This window comes from Podarcis gaigeae, assembly GCF_964106915.1.
Source record: "Podarcis gaigeae genome assembly, chromosome: 9".
NCBI lineage: Eukaryota > Metazoa > Chordata > Lepidosauria > Squamata > Lacertidae > Podarcis > Podarcis gaigeae.
Window position 1 is genome coordinate 67,142,347 of NC_139685.1, and position 18,348 is coordinate 67,160,694.

At 47.9% G+C, this 18,348-nt stretch overlaps 1 protein-coding gene across 14 annotated transcripts in view; it reads left to right on the top strand.

The window, feature by feature from the left end:
- Positions 1-18,348, top strand: part of TMEM150C (transmembrane protein 150C) — a 55,276-nt gene that overhangs the window by 6,204 nt on the left and 30,724 nt on the right. For 2 of the 14 annotated variants that reach the window (XM_083756896.1, XM_083756879.1), the window contains one exon: positions 10,601-10,662. The exons of 7 other annotated variants lie outside the window; for them this stretch is intronic. The gene's annotated coding sequence lies outside the window, so the exon portion shown is untranslated. Of the gene's footprint in view, positions 1-10,600; positions 10,663-11,373; positions 11,619-18,348 lie in introns of those variants that run through there. 5 more of the 14 variants (XM_083756877.1, XM_083756889.1, XM_083756893.1 and 2 more) reach the window with 5 other exon arrangements.

The following is an 18,348-nucleotide window of genomic DNA, read 5'->3' on the forward strand; positions in this document are numbered from 1 at the left end:
TTACGACTCAAAGGTCTCATTGCCAATGAAACATTCCAGTTCAAATTACAGTGGAATGGTGATTAGGATGTTCACTTGCTCTTTTCCTTCGCAAATCTTGCCCTGCTTTGGCGTACCTTACATCTATGGGCTCCCCCAGACACCCTATTTATTGAATGTTCATACTGATTTGCTTGTACGAAGCTTAGGTGCAAGTGAGATAATGTCCAGACTTCCTTGAGCACCCTTTGTTTTGCTTACGGAAAACAGACATTCATCCTCGTTTGGTTGTTCTGTGTTGGTAGGTCTTCCTGTTCGCTATTCATTTACCCCAGACTTTTCAGGGTGTTTCTGTTGGACATTTGGGTGCAACTCGGCTTGAAGAAAAGGGGTTTGCATGGGGTTAAAACAGATAAAGCAAGGGAACTCCAGATTCCTGGACTGCACCTTTGACTTCTTCGCTGACCTCCCTGTCTCATTGATGTTTAGACTGATACATCTTAGGTTGTATCCTTCTTGCAATTTCCTCCTCCTCCTCAAACTTCTCTCTCAGACCTCAACAGGAGCAGTCACCTTGGATCTTTCCTCTGAGAACAAAGGAACAAACACAGTTGCCTTTGGCTTCTCTAGATTAGTTAGGTTAGAACTAGAAACCTTTTATATCCAAGTTATTCATTTCCTAGAAATACTTTATTTTCTTACTCTACAAGCATCTCTCTCTCTCTCTCTCTCTCTCTCTCTCTCTCTCTCTCTCTCTCTCTCTCTGCCAAAGAGCTCTGACTGGTAATTGGACTCTCAGTCTTCCAATAATGTCCCTGTCATTTCCCTAATCACAAAATATCATATATATATATATTTTTTAAAGGCACAAAATATATATTTTGTGTGCCAGAGGGAAAGGGTGCTTATTCCATTTTAACTGCACAAACTCAAATTTCTGATGTGCACTTGACTTCCTCCCACAAAATACTGACATTCTGAAGGCAAGTTGTATTGGCACTAACCATGCAATGTTTGTAGGGCACAAACTACAATATTATGCCAAACCTGCAGCTTTTTGGGCTTTTATTTGTTTGCTTGTTTGTTGTTCAGGAGAGTTACGCATATCCGCCACAGCAGTTGTTTAAATTCTCTTATCACAGACTCCAGTTAAAACCACCTTGAAAAGTCACACTCACCTACAAAGCAAATATTTGTCTCATATAGTTGCTGAGCAGCTGGTGGAGTTTTGTGCTAAACTCCTGAACTCCCAGGCTGAGGGTGGATCATTTCTGCTGCTGAAGCCAAGCCGGTTTGGCCCTCTCAGATTTCCAAGGAGCCAGATCTTATTTGTCCAGAAGGAGGAGGGAGAGAGAGAGAGAGAAAGCAATGCAGAAGAATACAAAGAGCTCATATTACCAAGGAAGGAGCTGGCTGTGGTCCTGCAGTCTGCTCAAAATGAACATTTGTACAGAGTTTTGCAAGTCAAATCTCTAGGGCTTTCTTCCTCCAATCAGTTCTGACCCTGTAGTACCCAACCACCACTTTCCCACACTTGTTGCAAAACTCACAAATTGAGCTGCTAACTGAGCAATTGCAGAGGAATAGTGACCCATCTCTCTCTCTCTCTCTCTCTCTCTCTCTCTCTCTCTCTCTCTCTCTCTCTCCCTCTGTATGTGTGTGTGTTTTAGGCTGTACACTATACATTTAAACCACATCTGAAGCACATTATTTCCCTCAAGTGATTCTGGGCACTGTAGTTTGTTAAATGTTTCTGGGAACTGTAACTCTGTGAGAGATAAACTACAGTGTCCAGAAATGTTTGAGAGAAAGGATGTGATTCAAATGTGCTTTAAAGGTATAATGCATGATAAGCAAACTAAGGCCCGGGGGCCGGATCCGGCCCAACCATCTTCTCAATCTGGCCTGCGGACGGTCCGGGAATCAGTGTGTTCTTACATGAGTAGAATGTGTTATTTTATTTAAAATGCACCTCTGGGTTATTTGTGGGTACTGCCTGGTGTTTTTACATGAGTAGAATGTGTGCTTTTATTTAAAATGCACCTCTGGGTTATTTGTGGGGCATAGGAATTCGTTCTCCCCCCCCCAAAAAAAATATAGTTCGGCCCCCTGCAAGGTCTGAGGGACAGTGGACTGGCCCCCTGCTGAAAAAGTTTGCTGACCCCTGGTATAATGTGTATGCCAACCCCCCATGTTTGGCCCTGAGTCTCTAGAAATTGACCTTAGTTTCCAGGAATCTCCTGAGGCCACCCAAGTGAGGTGAGTTGTCTCTGTGGCAACAGGGAACCTCTTTGGACATGCAAATGGCAGTATTTAACTGGCCAGCTCAGGCTATTATCTGACGAAGAAACTCATCTGACTGGCTCCGCAGGTTTCCTCTAAAAGAATCTAACCTTGCATACACCTGTTCACAGGTTTGGAAGGGACCCATGTGTATCACCCAGGCTGACCCCGCCCCACAAACCTGTAACGTGACTCATCGCAGGTTTACCACAGTATTTCCCACCAGTGAAGTTATATAAGTCAAGAGTGTGGAAACAAAATGCTTTCCTGGAATATTGCGTTATTCTGGAATTGCAACGAAATATACCTCAAGGGTTGCCAAAAGCAACCAGAAAACCAGAAAATATTTTGGCACCAGTTGGATCTGACACTTCCTACAAGGGACACAGGAAAAAATTCCCGAGTAATTATGTGTCAATTTTGTGCCACAGGGAATTAAACATTGTTACTTGCTTGATTTTTGTGAGACGTGAGACAATTGCAACACCGTTCTCCAACATTCAGTGTTTATCCTTATGCGACTGGCAGTGCCTCTGGGAAACACAGGTCAATGCATCAGAAATCAAAGTAGCAAAAGGGGGTAGCAAATGCCATATAATCCACAGTTGCCTCAAGCATGGGATTAAAGCTTTGAGTTTTGATTTAGAAACACTTGGCCACAAAGCAGAAAATGAGCTTTCCTCTTTGGATAAGGAAAGGAATTCTCTTATGCCAGCATGGTGTAGCGGTTAAGAGTGGTGGACTCGTAATCTGGTGAACCGGGTTCGCGTCTTTGCTCTTCCACATGCAGCTGCTGGGTGACCTTGGGCTTGTCACCCTTCTCTGAAGTCTCCCAGCCTCACTCACCTCACAGAGTGTTTGTTGTGGGGGAGGAAGGGAAAGGAGAATGTTAGCCGCTTTGAGACTCCTTCGGGTACTGATAAAGCGGGATATCAAATCCAAACTCCTCCTCTTCTTCTTCTTTTTGTTTGTGTTTTGAGTTTGTAGAAAAGGAGTAAAAAGATGTGCTTTTGCATGCAGCAGCAAGGTGGGGGTTACTTCTGCATGCTATTGAACACATACTCCATCATTCTGCCCAGACACTGAGGTCCAGCGCAGAGGGCCTTCTGGCGGTTCCCTCGCTGTGAGAAGCCAAGTTACAGGGAACCAGGCAGAGGGCCTTCTTGGTGGTGGCACCCGCCCTGTGGAACACCCTCCCACCAGATGTCAAAGAGAACAACAACTACCAGACTTTTAGAAGACATCTGAACGCAGCCCTGTTTAGGGAAGCTTTTAATGTTTAATAGACGATTGTATTTTAAATATTCTGTTGGAAGCTGCCCAGAGGGGCTGGGGAAACCCAGCAAGATGGGCAGGGTATAAATAATACTTTATTATTATTATTATTATTATTATTATTATTATTATTATTCTGCAATGTTGACCAGCACTGAAAGCACACAGAAGAAGACTGTGTGAGCAGCGTTCTGTGAGGACGGACAAACAAATCTCTCCCTGCAAAAGATATTTACTTTCTGCACAACCTGATGCGAACCATTCATGCTGCTGTGGGGGAACTGGAATCAGCGGCAGGCGGTGAAATTTTTCAGAGATCAACAGTTAGGGCCAGAGGTGCCAGTTTGCAGGGCAATTGTGGTGGTGGTGGTGGGGACTGCTGTTGTGCACATGACTTCACAACATCCTGGCGCTGCATGCGTGAGCATCGTGTCTCCCTCCCTAAGCCAGGCTATGGAACTGGCATTCAGCAGCACAGGGCATCTCACAGTGAAGACTGAATACAGGCATTGTTGCCCGTAGTCTTACCCACCACCAATGTGTATCACCTCAGTATTGTCTACACTGACTGACAGAAGATGTTCTGGATTTCACACAGCCTTACCTGGAGATGCCAGGGGTTGAATTTGGGGTCTTCTGCATGCAGCGCTTCTTCTTCTTCTTCTTCTTCTTCTTCTTCTTCTTCTTCTTCGATCACTCGTAGCCAAGTAAGACTGTCTTCCATAAACACGGTGTTAACAGTGAGTCCATAAGTGACTGTGGAGGCCAGTTCTGGATCCACACATCCTTCCACAGTGGGGACATAGGTTTCTGGGCAGGAGTTGATCATGGTGAGGGTTTGCCAAGCATGCCCTCCTCTTAGCATGTTTCTCCCTTGCTTTCTGAGTCCGAGTGTCTTCAAAGCCCATGACACCTTTGGTAAAGGCTGTTCTCCAATTGGAGCGCTCACAGGCCAGTGTTTCCCAGTTGTCGGTCTTTGTTGTTGTTTAGTCGTTTAGACGTGTCTGACTCTTCGTGACCCCATGGACCAGAGCACGCCAGGCACTTCTGTCTTCCACTGCCTCCCGCAGTTTGACCAAACTCATGCTGGTAGCTTTGAGAACACTGTCCAACCATCTCATCCTCTGTCATCCCCTTCTCCTTGTGCCCTCCATCTTTCCCAACATCAGGGTCTTTTCCAGGGAGTCTTCTCTTCTCATGAGGTGGCCAAAGTATTGGAGCCTCAGCTTCAGGATCTGTCCTTCCAGTGAGCACTAAGGGCTGATTTCCTTCAGAATGGATAGGTTTGATCTTCTTGCAGTCCACGGGACTCTCAAGAGTCTCCTCCAGCACCATAATTCAAAAGCATCAATTATTTGGCGATCAGCCTTCTTTATGGTCCATCTCTGTCGGTCTTTATACTACATTTTTTTAGATTTGCGTTGAGAGAGTCTTTGAACCTCTTCTGTTGACCACCAGCATTACGCTTTCCATTTCTAAGTTCAGAATAGAGCAGTTGCTTTGGAGGACGATAATCAGGCATCCACACAACATGACTGGTCCAACACATAAGGACATCTGCCTACAGATCTACAAAGAACGTGCAAACTAAGGCTAAATAAAGTGTCTGTTGGTGGTAGTTTTCTATCTCTAGCTCAAAATATTTTAAAGCCTGAAACAGAAGAGCATATGGCAGGTGATGAAGGCTTTCGCTAGTAATCTGTAGACCGGTGTCAAATAGGAGGAAGAAATGTTTTCATTTGTCACTAAGATTAGCTTCTGTGTTAGCCAGCAGTGTTGTGTTACTGTATTTGAAGATGCCCAAAGTCCGCTGATAGATCCCCGATCAGCAGATGCTTTTACAGACTTATTTTGAGAGTTAGCCAACACTTTTGTTGGTGTTCTGATGATGGATTCTTTTCTGGGGGTGGGGGAGGGGAAGATGGGTTGGCACGAAAGTCAGCCGATTTCTGGACCCCCGACAGCAGCATGGATAAAAGCTCATTGTCTAACATAAATAGCGCATGACATGATTATTGGAAAGAAGAGCAAGAAGCTGACCTCATGGCTTCTTCTCAGAAAAAAAGAGAACATTAAAAATAAAGTCTTTTAAGCAGTTCTCCCACTTTAAAAAACAAAAAACAAAACTTGTTTGTTTCTGCTTGCAGCCTGACCCCATAAGCTGCTACCCCAGAGGAGGAGATGGTTGTCTTATGCAGACTTATTCCCCACTGAAGGCTGTTTGAAAGCGGAACTGACAGTGTGCAGAATTTATGTATACATATATTATGGGAAACATGACCACTTCTGAACCAGTTTTTATGTTATTAAAAAGGGCAGCATGGTGCAGTGGCTATAGTGTTGGATGCATGTATGAATGGCATTCCCAGTGCCAGGGACTGGTTGGTCACTGAGGATACTGGTGAGTGAGCAAGGCCGTCTTTACCATATGCGGCGCCAGGGTGCAAAGATCCACCCAGTGCCCCCAAATTTAATTTAGCCCCCAAATTAACTGCGTTGATCACCTGGGTGGGTGCCGAGGAGGAGTCTGCATCCAGGTTGCTGCTGGTGCTGATGGGGCTGTTCATCTTGCTGCTGCTGCCACCTCCTCCTGAGTAGTAGCTACTGGAGCCGCCGCCATCTGCCATGGCCAACAGCGGGCTGGCCAGGGCTCCAGGGAGCTCCTCCTGCTGCTGCTGCTGCCGCCAGAGCCCTCAGCCAAGGCCATCCCCAGCCAATGCGCTACTCTTCAGTGGGGAGGTGCACAAGCCGAGCCTCAGTGCACGTCCAGGCTGTCAGCCACCCCTCAGCACCTCTCGCTCTGGCGCCCTTGCTGCCGCCGCCTTTCCTTCCAAGATTCTGGCAGGAAATAAAGGTGGGGGCGCTGTGACGTTAACATATGAGAGTGCTGGAGGTGAAATAGTTAAACAGGTTACCCAATCAGAACCCAGGGGGTGGAGTCAGAGGGACTATAAAACCAGCTCAGGAAGGGGCAAAGGGAGGAGTTCGTTGGGAGGTTGGTTGGAGTGGGAGTGAATTGGGATAGAGACTGTGGGTAGGTTGAGTCAGGGTAGCGAAATAAGCTGAGTCCGGAACAGTTAGGGGCTAGGAAGACAAGTAAAGATCTGAGAGGTGTTTTAGTGAGGGAGAGCAGGTAGCGGAAGTTATAGGTCTGAATAGGCACCACATGATTGTAATTGACTGAGACCGTTTATGAAACCACACGCTTGTTAAACTGCAATAAATAAACAGAAGTTTATGTTCCAATTTAAACCTGTCTGGACTCAGTATTGTACCAGATAGGGCCTGGGTGGCAGCAGCGAAAAATCAAGTGGTGACACAGGGATCAATAGACGGTGAAAGGTCCGGGGACCCTGTGTGATTGCCACAGGTGCCTCCTCCTTTTCCTCCTGGTGGCCAAATCAGAGGCTCCCCCGAAATCAAGCCAGCAGCCACCCCTCGTGCCAGTACCTCATGATGCCAGCCATGGGCAGCTTCAGCGGCGCCCACCTGGCGCCCTCCATAATTCAGGGTAAAGACGGCACTGAGAGAAGCGGGATTGGAGACTGACTTGGAAGAAGGGATCAGTGATCTAGGGGAGCCTGTAACAGCTGGGAGATGAGAGGCAGAGGCAGGAGACGCTGCAGGATTGGAGAATGAAGGACGGGTGCAGGAGGAGGGAGAGATGAGTCGGGCTGGTGTACAGTCAAGGGCTTCCACACCTCCTCCTCCTGCCCAGACCTCTCCTGCTGCACTGTATCTCAGGACGAGAAGAGGGCTGAAGTGGGAGGAGCAGAGGCAGGTTACACACAGGCGTCGTCTTTGCCTGCTTGCCTGCAGCTCAGGTGGGGAAGACAGATAAGCTGAGGTCAGGGTTGGGGCCTCTCTGTTGCTGCAACGGCCTCATCAGGTACATGCCTAGGACATAGGGTGGGTGGATATAGGATGGATGGACATGCTTTTTCCTAACTTGCAATTGTACTTTTGATAGCAAGGAGTCACTCTGCATGTTGACATGAGCTTCCTGGGGGACAGGGTGGGATACAATACATTTCTCTGCTGTTGTTTTGTCACTGGTGGAAATTGCAGTAGTCTGATAAGGAACAAATGTCCTCTCTTCAGCTTGCTGCAATGCGAAAAATGCATGCGATTGGAAATATTTTGGACTGACAGCTACTTGTCAATGTGCAATGCTACAAACATTTTTCACGCTTCCCCTTCGGAATCACCCTGCCCCCTCGCTTTCAGCAAATTCAGTTGAAAATGGCGATAATAGAACTTAAAGCCGTTATATTTTCCCCTTGCTTAAAAAGGAAGATGAAGACATCTCAGAGAGATATTTAATGAGACAACAGATGGATTCAGTTGACCTACCGAGCCTGAATCTTGTGGTTCCTGTCCTATGAATGGTTCCCTGGGGCATAAAAGTGCATGAAATTCTCTTAAATAGCTTCCCAGGCGCCTTGTTTGTGACCAACCTTTGCTATTCTTCCAGTACTGCCTCAGGGGGAACCAATCTGAAGGAGCCCATTACCAACAAAAATAACTCAGTCAGTCCAAGCACACTGCTCTGTCCCCGGGGGCATCAGACGCACCGATGCATTATGGGATACAGGAGGTCCACAGAGCATGAGTGGTGGCATGTGGCAAGCTGTAGAAGGGAAATAAAGGACAGAGCTGCAGCTCAGGAAGGGAAAATAAATCCAGAACTGCAATTGTTTATCTGTGTACAGCCCATCTCGCCCTGAAGGCTGGCAGCCAAGAACTTTTCTCCTTTCCATTAAAATAGAATGTTTCAAAAGGATAAAGTTCAAGGACTAGATTACATTTACCCTGCCATCAAAATAAGGCCAGAGAAATAGTTCTTGCGATGTTTGCTAAATATTTACTTTTTCTGGCTTACTATGGGGAGATTTATTTGTGTGTTATACTTATGGGCCTCTCTCATACTGAGCTGCTCACATCCTTGTACATGAAAACACCCCACTTTACATCCTCACAAGAACCCCGGAAAGTAGAGTAGGCTGAGCTCTGAGCTCTATTTACCGTATTTTTTGCTCTTATAAGACTCACTTTTTCCCTCATAAAAAGTAAGGGGAAATGTGTGCGCGTCTTATGGAGCGAACGCAGGCTGTGCAGCTATCCCAGAAGCCAGAACAGCAAGAGGGATTGCTGCTTTCACTGTGCAGCGATCCCTCTTGCTGTTCTGGCTTCTGAGATTCAGAATATTTTTTTCCTTGTTTTCCTCCTCCAAAAACTAGGTGTGTCTTGTGGTCCGGTGCATCTTATAGAGCGAAAAATACGGCACATATTTCATAAAATTCACAACCCTACTTTAAAACAGACAAGGGTTAAAATACTAAAGCAGATTAAAATCACCTCAACTTTCTAAGCATCTACAGCAAGTAGGGTTGCCTGAATGAGAACGTTTTTATCAGGTGCCCAAAAGAATAAAGTAAAGGCACCTGTTTGATCTCAATAGGCAGGGAGTTCCAAAGTATAGGTTCTGCTACACTGAACACTTCTCCTGTTTGTGGGATTTGTGGCCAAAAGTGGTGCAACTGGTCAGATTAGATGGTTTTATAAATGAGAACTAGACGACTTCATAGTGAACTGTGGATATTAGCCCTGATGGCTAAAAACTGAGCCCTCATCACCTAGAAGCAGTATATTGTTATGTACCACCCCAATCTCTAAGCAGTGTTCATGTTTCCTTTGGAAATGAGACACAGTGGAGACTGTGCCTTTATGACATATGGTTTATTTACACACATATACAACCTGAGCCTGTGATGGAGGGTGTCAAAACATTATACGCCAAGTGGGTCCTGCTTCTCCCATTGCTGAAGCCTCCAGTTGGAAACAGGCAGCCCACATTGTGCTCTGGCGCCCCGCCCCAGCTAGCCGCATTTAACAAACTGACACTCCTTTTCCTCGATCACGCCACAGCCAACTGAAATCCTGAAACTTCCTCCTAACAAAAACTCTGGCATTTTTCTTCTGCTAACTACTCAGAACTCAAGGCAGGGCTCCACCCATTTCTAATCGCCCATCATCTTCCTTTGTTCTCCATAGTGGTTCTTCTCCCAGGCAATTTCCTGAGAATGGAAAAACTGGTCTGGCCTGAATTTTAGCACTTTGTTCAATCCAGCATCCGGCAGCCTATTTCACTACTCCAAGCACTGATTAAACTCCAACACCCACTTGACCTAGGAATTTAGGGGAGTCAAGGCACCCACAAACTCATAACAGTATTACAATTATCGGATGCAAGACAAATGACAGGGGATAGCTATCTCCGTCATGGCTGATCCAGGGTACTTTGGTCGAAGCCTGCAAGTCAGTTCTTGTAATATGAAAGAGAAAAAGAAGCAGAGCGACCTGTGTTGAACTTTCTATGATTCTTCTCAAAGCTGAAAGTAAGTGAGATGAGAGAAGAGAGCGATTCGCAAAAGGGAGAAAAAGGAACTGGGTTATCCAACGGAACCTCTTTCTGTTTCTGTTTTCTTAAGAAACACTTTCCCTATCTGCTTTTGACTTTCAAAACAGTGAGGCATGCTTCCCTCTTCTCCGATAAGTCCATGGGAAGTGCTGAAAGGCTTGGCTACTTTTTTTAAAAAAAATATTATTGACCATTTCAACATATCAAAATATATCATATTTATTATTTTCCCCCTTCCCCCACCTCCCCATCAAGCCCTCCCTCCCCCCCCCAACTTCCCTCAGCGTCTCTCTCTGATTTTTCAACACATATTATTCCCTGCATACTGTAAAATTGTATAAATCCTTATCTATCTACTATGTTTACAATCAATAAATTTTGTATTCAAAACCTGCTAAGGAGTCCAATTCATTCTGTTGTCTTTTAAAGTAATTTGTAAAAAGTTCCCATTCTTCTTTGAAGTCACAGTTGTCCTTATCTCGCAGTTTAGGTATACGTTAGTTAAGCCAATTCTGCATAGTTCATCGATTTCTCTTGCCAGTGTTCTTTTGTCGAGATTTCCTCATTCTTCCATCCTTGTGCTATCAAGACTCTTGCCGCTGTTGTTGCATACATAAACAGATTCTTTATTTTCCTTGGCAGGTCTTGTCCTACAATCCGAAAGGCCTGGCTGCTTTTGCACAAATGAGGCATATGGTGCCTCTGTAATACAGGTAACTTGCAACTTCCGTGCATTTAATTTGTGCACATTCAGCTTCACACATTTGGCAAAAAAGGAGAAATATTTTTAAAGGGGCAGGCACCCAGGAAAACAGACTTGGGCGATCCCACCTATGATTGAGATCACTCCCACTGATTTCAGGGTGGTGGGTTCCAGCTCTGTGTTGGGCAAAAGATTCTTGCATTGCAAACGCTTGGGTTAGGTGACCCTCGTGGTCCCTTCCAACTGTACAATTCTATGACCTGTAACTCAGGCTCAAGGCTCCTCATGCTGCATCGCAGGGGGGTCAGACTAGATGACCCTGGGGAACCCTTTACTATTTTACGACTCTTCGTTGCTTTTAGGTCACCGCCAAAGGGGAGAGCTGCTCGCAGGTCAGCGCAAGAGCGCAATCGGGAAAGTGTGGCAGGCGCGCGCGCTTGGGCATCACACGCGAGCGCGCACTCTCCACCCTCCACCCCCCCCCCAGGGCAATGAATTCCCGGTTCGAGGGGGCCCGGGGCCTCTCGTGCCCAGATGACAAGTAGCCCGGGTGGGTGGATGAAGGCGCAAATCTGGGTTGGGGTGGGGCTGGCTAGTGGTACCCAGGAAAGTGCCGCCGCCCCCCCCCCACGCCCGTCAGCCCCCACCCCTTTTGGGGGTGTGTCTCCCCTCCCCTCCTCATATCCCCCCTGCGAGAGAGACGCAGGCAGCCAGGCGCGCCCTCGCCCTTTGTCTCTGGCGCCGGGGAAGCTCCGGCGGCTGCGAGAGGCGGACGGCAGCCGCAGACTCCACCTCTTCCTCGAGGGGAAGCCCTCCTCCCGGCCTGCCCAGTCCTCCTGCCGCCGCCGATCGCGCTCCCGCCGCCTGCCTCCTCTCGCAGGTGTAACAGCACCAGGGACCCCCGGGCCGGACCGACGCCGAGACGCCTCCGCGCTCCTCTTCCTTCCCAGCTTTTCGGTAGGAGGGTCTCTGGGGTCTCTCTCTCGGTTTGGGTTCCTTCCTCCCTGCGGCGCCTCCCCCGCCTTAAAGCCCTGCATCTCCTCCCCCACCCGTTCCTGCACAGCCCACCTACCCCCCCTCTCCATCTCCATCCATCCCTGTCCGTTTTCCTCACCTCCACAATCCGCCCAGATAAGCCTTATCAGTGGTCCTGATCATTACCATCGCGCTTTTGCAGCAACCGTGTGTGCGCGCGCGTGTGTGTTGCAAATTGCAATTGCCTGGAGAAAGTCCCGGGGATTTCCTGCTCGCGACCCGCACCCGCCTTGCTGAATTGCTGCCCTGTGCTCCATCGAAGGGCGCCTCTCCGTTTGATGAGCCCTCTGCTTAATTGCTTACATTGGGAGGGTCGTTGCTCTTTGCTGGCTGCACACCTGAGAGGCGGCCTTATCTCTCCCTGGTTCTGCTCTTGGAAACTCCCTTTAATTCTTCCTCCTTCCTGCTGCCACCTGAATCAAGCGATTGCCCGTCCAAAAAAAAAAAAAGCGAGAGAGAAAAGAACCCACGCTCCGCCGGTGCACCAGTTTCCATCTTTCTATCAGGCTGCACCAATGCTGCTTACAAAGCATCATTCAGCCATATTCACTATTTCCCTTTACCTGCTTGTATCCCCTTGGCTTGATAACTGGGCTGCTGAAAGCCTCTTAAGGGATGTTCTCCTTGTTTTTCAGACGTGCTCCTTTATATCAGCCCCCATAGTGCCTAGGTCAGCTGTCTGTGTCCCTTTTACTCCCAAAAGCACCAGAAGCGTCTGCAGAGCATGTTTTTTTAATTTTGCATCTACCAGCCCTAGGTGGTGATCGCGACGGGGGATCCATAATAACAATAAATAATGTGGTTTCTGCTGTGTTTTTGTAAAGGGCTGGGTAGGCAGGTTAGAGATGCAGACCAAGCCATGTGGTCCCTATTGTTTCCGCTAGCAGTGCCTGTTCCCCATGACAGCTGACAGTTTGGGTGTTGCAGAGGGAGGGCTTGTGTTGTCAGGCTCAATAGAATGGCAATATTTGCCTTCCTTTGGGTGTCCCCAGGTTCACACGTGTGACTTTTGCACATGGGAGTGAATAGCAGCCATTTGTCCCATAAGATAGAAAGCCTAGGGTATGCAACTTTTGGGGATGCTACGGGAGCATAAGATAAATTTACTGCATGCTCCTTGTGACCTCAGCTTAGGAACATAGGATTTTGTCTTGCACTAAGACAGATTCTTAAGGGACGCGGGTGGCACTGTGGGTTAAACCACAGAGCCTAGGTCTTGCCGATCAGAAGGTTGGCGGTTCGAATCCCTGCAATGGGGTGAGCTCCCGTTGCTCAGTCCCTGCTCCTGCCAACCTAGCAGTTCGAAAGCATGTCAAAGTGCAAGAAGATAAATAGGTACCGCTCCAGCGGGAAGGTAAACGGCGTTTCCGTGCGCTGCTCTGGTTCGCCAGAAGCGGCTTAGTCATGCTGGCCACATGACCTGGAAGCTGTACGCTGGCTCCCTCGGCCAATCAAGCGAGATGAGCGCCGCAACCCCAGAGTTGGCCATGACTGGACCTAATCGTCAGGGGTCCCTTTACCTTTAACACAGATTCTTGGTCCATCTAACTCAGTACTGTCAACACAGCCTGGTAGCAGCTCTCTAGGGTTTCAGTCAGGGTTTGTTTCCCAGCCATAGCAGGAGATGCTGGGGATTGATCCTGCTCAGCAGATTCCATACTGCTGAGCCCTTCCCCATGCCTTACTATCTGCAAAGGTTAGACCTGGCTCCAGAGGCTGACAGGTTCGCACATTTTTTAGGGGACCCAGATTTGACACCATCGCAACAGAACTGAAGCAAGCTGAGGAAATTCTCAATTCTCTTGGAACACTCTGCCTGCTGGTTAATCTGTGTAATGGAATGTTGGGAACTATATTGATATTTGTTGTTCTTGGCATCTGTCTGTCTCGAGAGACCATGGAGTCAAGCCGCTGGAGAGTTCACAGCGGCTGCTGTGGCTGCAGAAACCTGTAACTTGTGACTGCCGCCACCTCCTGTGTTGTTTTTGTTGCATTAGCAGCAAAGTGACCTCCCTGGAGCGCAAGCCTGGGCAGTGTGTATGGAGGTCCTGGACTGCCCAGATGACAAGACCCTCCTCTCGGCTTCACCCATTCGGTCCAAAGGAATGCAGAGCAACGCATTTGGCACCAGCTTGGCTGCAGGAGTTGCCAGAAGGAGGCGTACAAGACGCCATCCAACTGTCTTAGCAACTCCCCTCCAGATTTGTGTAGGGTTTACACCTTTAGCTTTTTCTTCTTCCAAAGATGTCCTGCAAGGAAGCAGAGGTTTAGGACCAGAGTTTTCCTTCTTCTAAATGGACTACCTTCCTAGGTTGACGAGCCCCATCTGCCCCGCACTTGCCTCTACAGCAGCCTTTCTCAACCTATGGGTCCCCAGATCTTGTTGAACTACAACTCCCATCACCCCTAGCTAGCAAGACCAGAGCTCGGGGATGGCGGGAGTTGTAGTCCAACAACATCTGGGGACCCACAGGTTGAGAACCGCTGCTCTACAGCATGTGCAGAAACAGCCTTCTTGACCATTGGACCCACTATTGGTCTCATCCACTCAATCTGCCATTACCTGTCTTCTATACAGGGCAAGTCCCTAACTCACCAAGGCTTTGAGACCCATCAGCTACCCTTACCTGGTTTAACCTGGCTAGCTGAAGCTGTTTCCTGGGGTGAGAACTGAGAGCAGGGTAGGCACCAAAGGTGGACCAACTCCCCTAGAAGGAGCACGCCGTGTCCCCACCAAAGGTACTATCCCTCCCCTAGCAGCCCATGTACCCCATATACTGTATACCATATTTTTCTGTGTATGAGACTAGGGTTTTTTTAACCAAAAAATAAGGTTTAAAATTGGGGCTCGTCTTATATACGGGTAGTGCTGAGGGGTGTTTTCTTAATTTGGAGTTCCCAAAATAGGAGGCATCTTATACATGGGGGCATCTTATACACGGAAAAATACGGTATATTGGCACTTTAAGAATAGGAGAGCTGGTCCTTGCCCCAGGGGGCTTACAATGTAGAAAAGCAGCAGAAGGGAGACAACAGAGAAGGAGTGGGCGGAGGAGAAAACTGGGAGAAAATGTGATTACTGTCGTTAACATGGGCCTCCTTACAATAAGATATGGGAACAGGGTGGGTGTTGTGCTAAAAGCTTTACATTAAACTGGAGAGAGCCGTTCTTTCCTTTTGTCATCTGGCTAACAGTCCACTTATGTCATGAATTAATTGTGAGACTTTTGAGGCAGGCAGGAACTCCCCCCCCCCTTCCACACTGATTTCTTGTCTGAATATGACTATTTTTCTTTTCAATAGGAACACGTGGAATAAACGTTGTGCCATGTATTGGCTGCCCTCTTATCCTCCGTTGCAATGTTTTCTTTTGAAATCTGTAAGATACCGTATTTTTCGCTCTATAAGACGCACCAGACCACAAGACGCACCCAGTTTTTGGAGGAGGAAAACAAGAAAAAAAAATATTCTGAATCTCAGAAGCCAGAACAGCAAGAAGGATCGCTGCGCAGTGAAAGCAGCAATCCCTCTTGCTGTTCTGGCTTCTGGGATAGCTGCGCAGCCTGCATTTGCTCCATAAGATGCACACACATTTCCCCTTTTTAGGAGGGGAAAAGTCAGTCTTATAGAGCAAAAAAATACATTTATGCATTTGAATGTGATTTGACTTTCTTCACCAATGTTTTTGTTCTGGGTTGTTTTACTTTATGTTTTAATATGTGGTGTAAACTGCTTCAAGATTATTTGCCCTTAAAGATATAAAGAGGTATGTTGTTGTTGTTGTTGATGATGATATTATGCATCTGAACACCCTAGACTAGGGTTTCATGAACCTGTGGCCCTCCAAATATTGTCCAGCTCCAACTCCCAAACTCCCGTATGTCCCAGCCAGCAGGATCAATGGTTAGGAGCTAGAATCCAACACCGTCTGAATGGCCACAAGTATCCCATCCCAACCCTAGCCCCACTCCACATCGAGGCCATTCCCCCCAAAATTGTCCTCCAGCCAGTTACATATATTTAGGACTTCATCACCTGCCTATAAATTGTAGATTTGTAAACACTTGTTATTAAAGAAATAGCTTAGCTTCCCAAATGGAATCCTATGAATCAATTGCCTTTTTAGTATATCCCATCTCATCCAAATGGATCAGGCTGGGTTGTATTCTGAAACAATATGAAAAAGCTTCCTTGTCCGTCAAGGTCACGGACGGAACAGCTTTTACGGAGGCTTCACACATGCAAGTTAATCGGCTTATGGCTTCAATATCCAGTGTCGACTTGCCATGTGTGAACGAGACCTCGCAGACACAACAGCCCACAGGAAATTTTAATTAGCCCCTCAAACACATTGATTTCCAACTGGAGTATGTTCATGCATGTGGCTTCCAGTCTCCAGGGACTGGTTCATGCCTGTATATAATCGATCTTTGTACAGTTGGAGACTAGAAACAGAATGTGTGAATGCCATTGAAAAAATGTGATGTGTGGGCTGAGATGAAATTTGCATCTCTGGTGTTTTATATATATATGACAGCCGATTCACACATGGAAGTCCTGGATGCTGCAGTTGGTGCCGTGGGGCTAGAATTTTCCCATTGCTGTGTTCCCCTGGGAAGATGTTTCCATATCTAAAGATACAGTGGTACCTCGGGTTAAGTACTTAATTTGTTCCGGAGGTCCGTACTTAACCTGAAACTGTTCTTAACCTGAAACACCACTTTAGCTAATGAGGCCTCCTGCTGCCGCCGTGCTGCCAGAGCACGATTTCTGTTCTCATCCTGAAGCAAAGTTCTTAACCTGAAGCACTGTTTCTGGGTTACTGTGACTGTGGAGGCCAATTCTAGATCCACACGTCCTTCCACTGTGGGGACATAGGTTTCTGGGCAGGAGTTGAACATGGTGAGGGTTTGCCAAGCGTTCCTTCCTCTTAGCTCATTTCTCCCTTTTGTCCTGAGTTTGAGCGTCTTCAAAGCCTTTACACCTTTACACCTTTGGTAAAGGCTGTTCTCTGACTGGAGCGCTCACAGGCCAGTGTTTCCCAGTTGTCGGTGTTTATACTACATTTTTTTAGATTTGCCTTGAGAGAGTCTTTGAACCTCTTTTGTTGACCACCAACATTACGCTTACCATTTTTAAGTTCAGAATAGAGTACAGTGGTACCTCAGGTTAAGTACTTAATTCGTTCCGGAGGTCCGTACTTAACCTGAAACTGTTCTTAACCTGAAGAACCACTTTAGCTAATGGGGCCTCCTGCTGCTGCCGCGCCGCCGGAGCACGATTTCTGTTCTCATCCTGAAGCAAAGTTCTTAACCTGAAGCACTATTTCTGGGTTAGCGGGGTCTGTAACCTGAAGCGTATGGAACCTGAAGCGTATGTAACCTGAGGTACCACTGTAGTTGCTTTGGAAGGCGATAATCAATGCATCAGTATTGTCTACACCAGGAGTCAGCAAGGTTTAGCTCGCCTGGGCCGGTTCACTTCAGCGGAGATCCCTCCATGGGCCGAAGTGAGCATGAGCACACATGCCCACAATTTCCGGCGTCTGCATCTGCGCAGACGCGATTTCCGGCACCGCGGAAGTGAGTCCCCGCACTGTGCTGCACCGGTTTAGCGCAGCGCGCAGGGACTCGCCAAGCAGGTGGCTCAGTTTGGGGGTGGCTCAGGGGCCGGTTAAATGACCCACGTGGGCTGCTTGCCGACCCCTGGTCTACACACTGATGCTTCTGGATCTGCCATCCTTTGACACAGAGGCCCTAAGCTATGTAATTCCCACAGGAGTGCACCTGACATCCTCAGTACTGTATACAATTTTCATCAAACGCTGAAGACACACTTTTTTAGCCTGGTCTTTCGACACCTGAGATGTGTGTTTTCAGGACCCACACAATTCCTGCAACAGCAGTTTGTTTAAACTGTTTTAAATACAGTGGTACCTTGGGTTACATATGCTTCAGGTTACTTACGCTTCAAGTTACAGACTTCGCTGATCCAGAAATAGTACAGTGGTGCCCCGCAAGACGAACACCTCGCAAGACGAGAAACCCGCTAGACGAAAGGGTTTTCCGTTTTTCGAGGCGCTTTGCAAAACGAATTTCCCTATGGGCTTCCTTCGCAAGACGAAAACCCATAGGGAAATCTCCGGGACAGCGGGGAAGCGCAGCGCGTCTTCCCCACTGTCCTCGGACCTCCTCCGAAGGCTGGCGGTGGGAGGAGGTCTCTCCGCCCCACCGGCAGCCTTCAGAAGGCTGCTCCGAAGGCTGGCGGCGGGAGGAGGTCTCTCCGCCCCACCGGCAGCCTTCGGAAGGCTGCTCCGAAGGCTGGCGGCGGGGCGGAGAGACCTCCTCCCGCTGCCAGCCTTCGGAAGGCTGTCCTGAAGACTTGCGGTGGGAGGAGGGTTTTCCTTCCCACCGCCAACATTCGGAAGGCTGTTCTGAATGTTGGCGGTGGGGAGGAAAAACCCTCCTCCCACCGCAAGCCCCGGGAACAGAAGAGAAGCACTGCACACCTTCCCCTCTGTTCCCGTACCTGTCCGAAGGCTGGCGGTGGGGAGAAAAGCCCTTCTCCGCACCGCCAGCCTGGCAAGCGGTCTCCATAGGAACGCATTAATTGATTTTCAATGCATTCCTATGGGAAACCGTGCTTTGCAAGA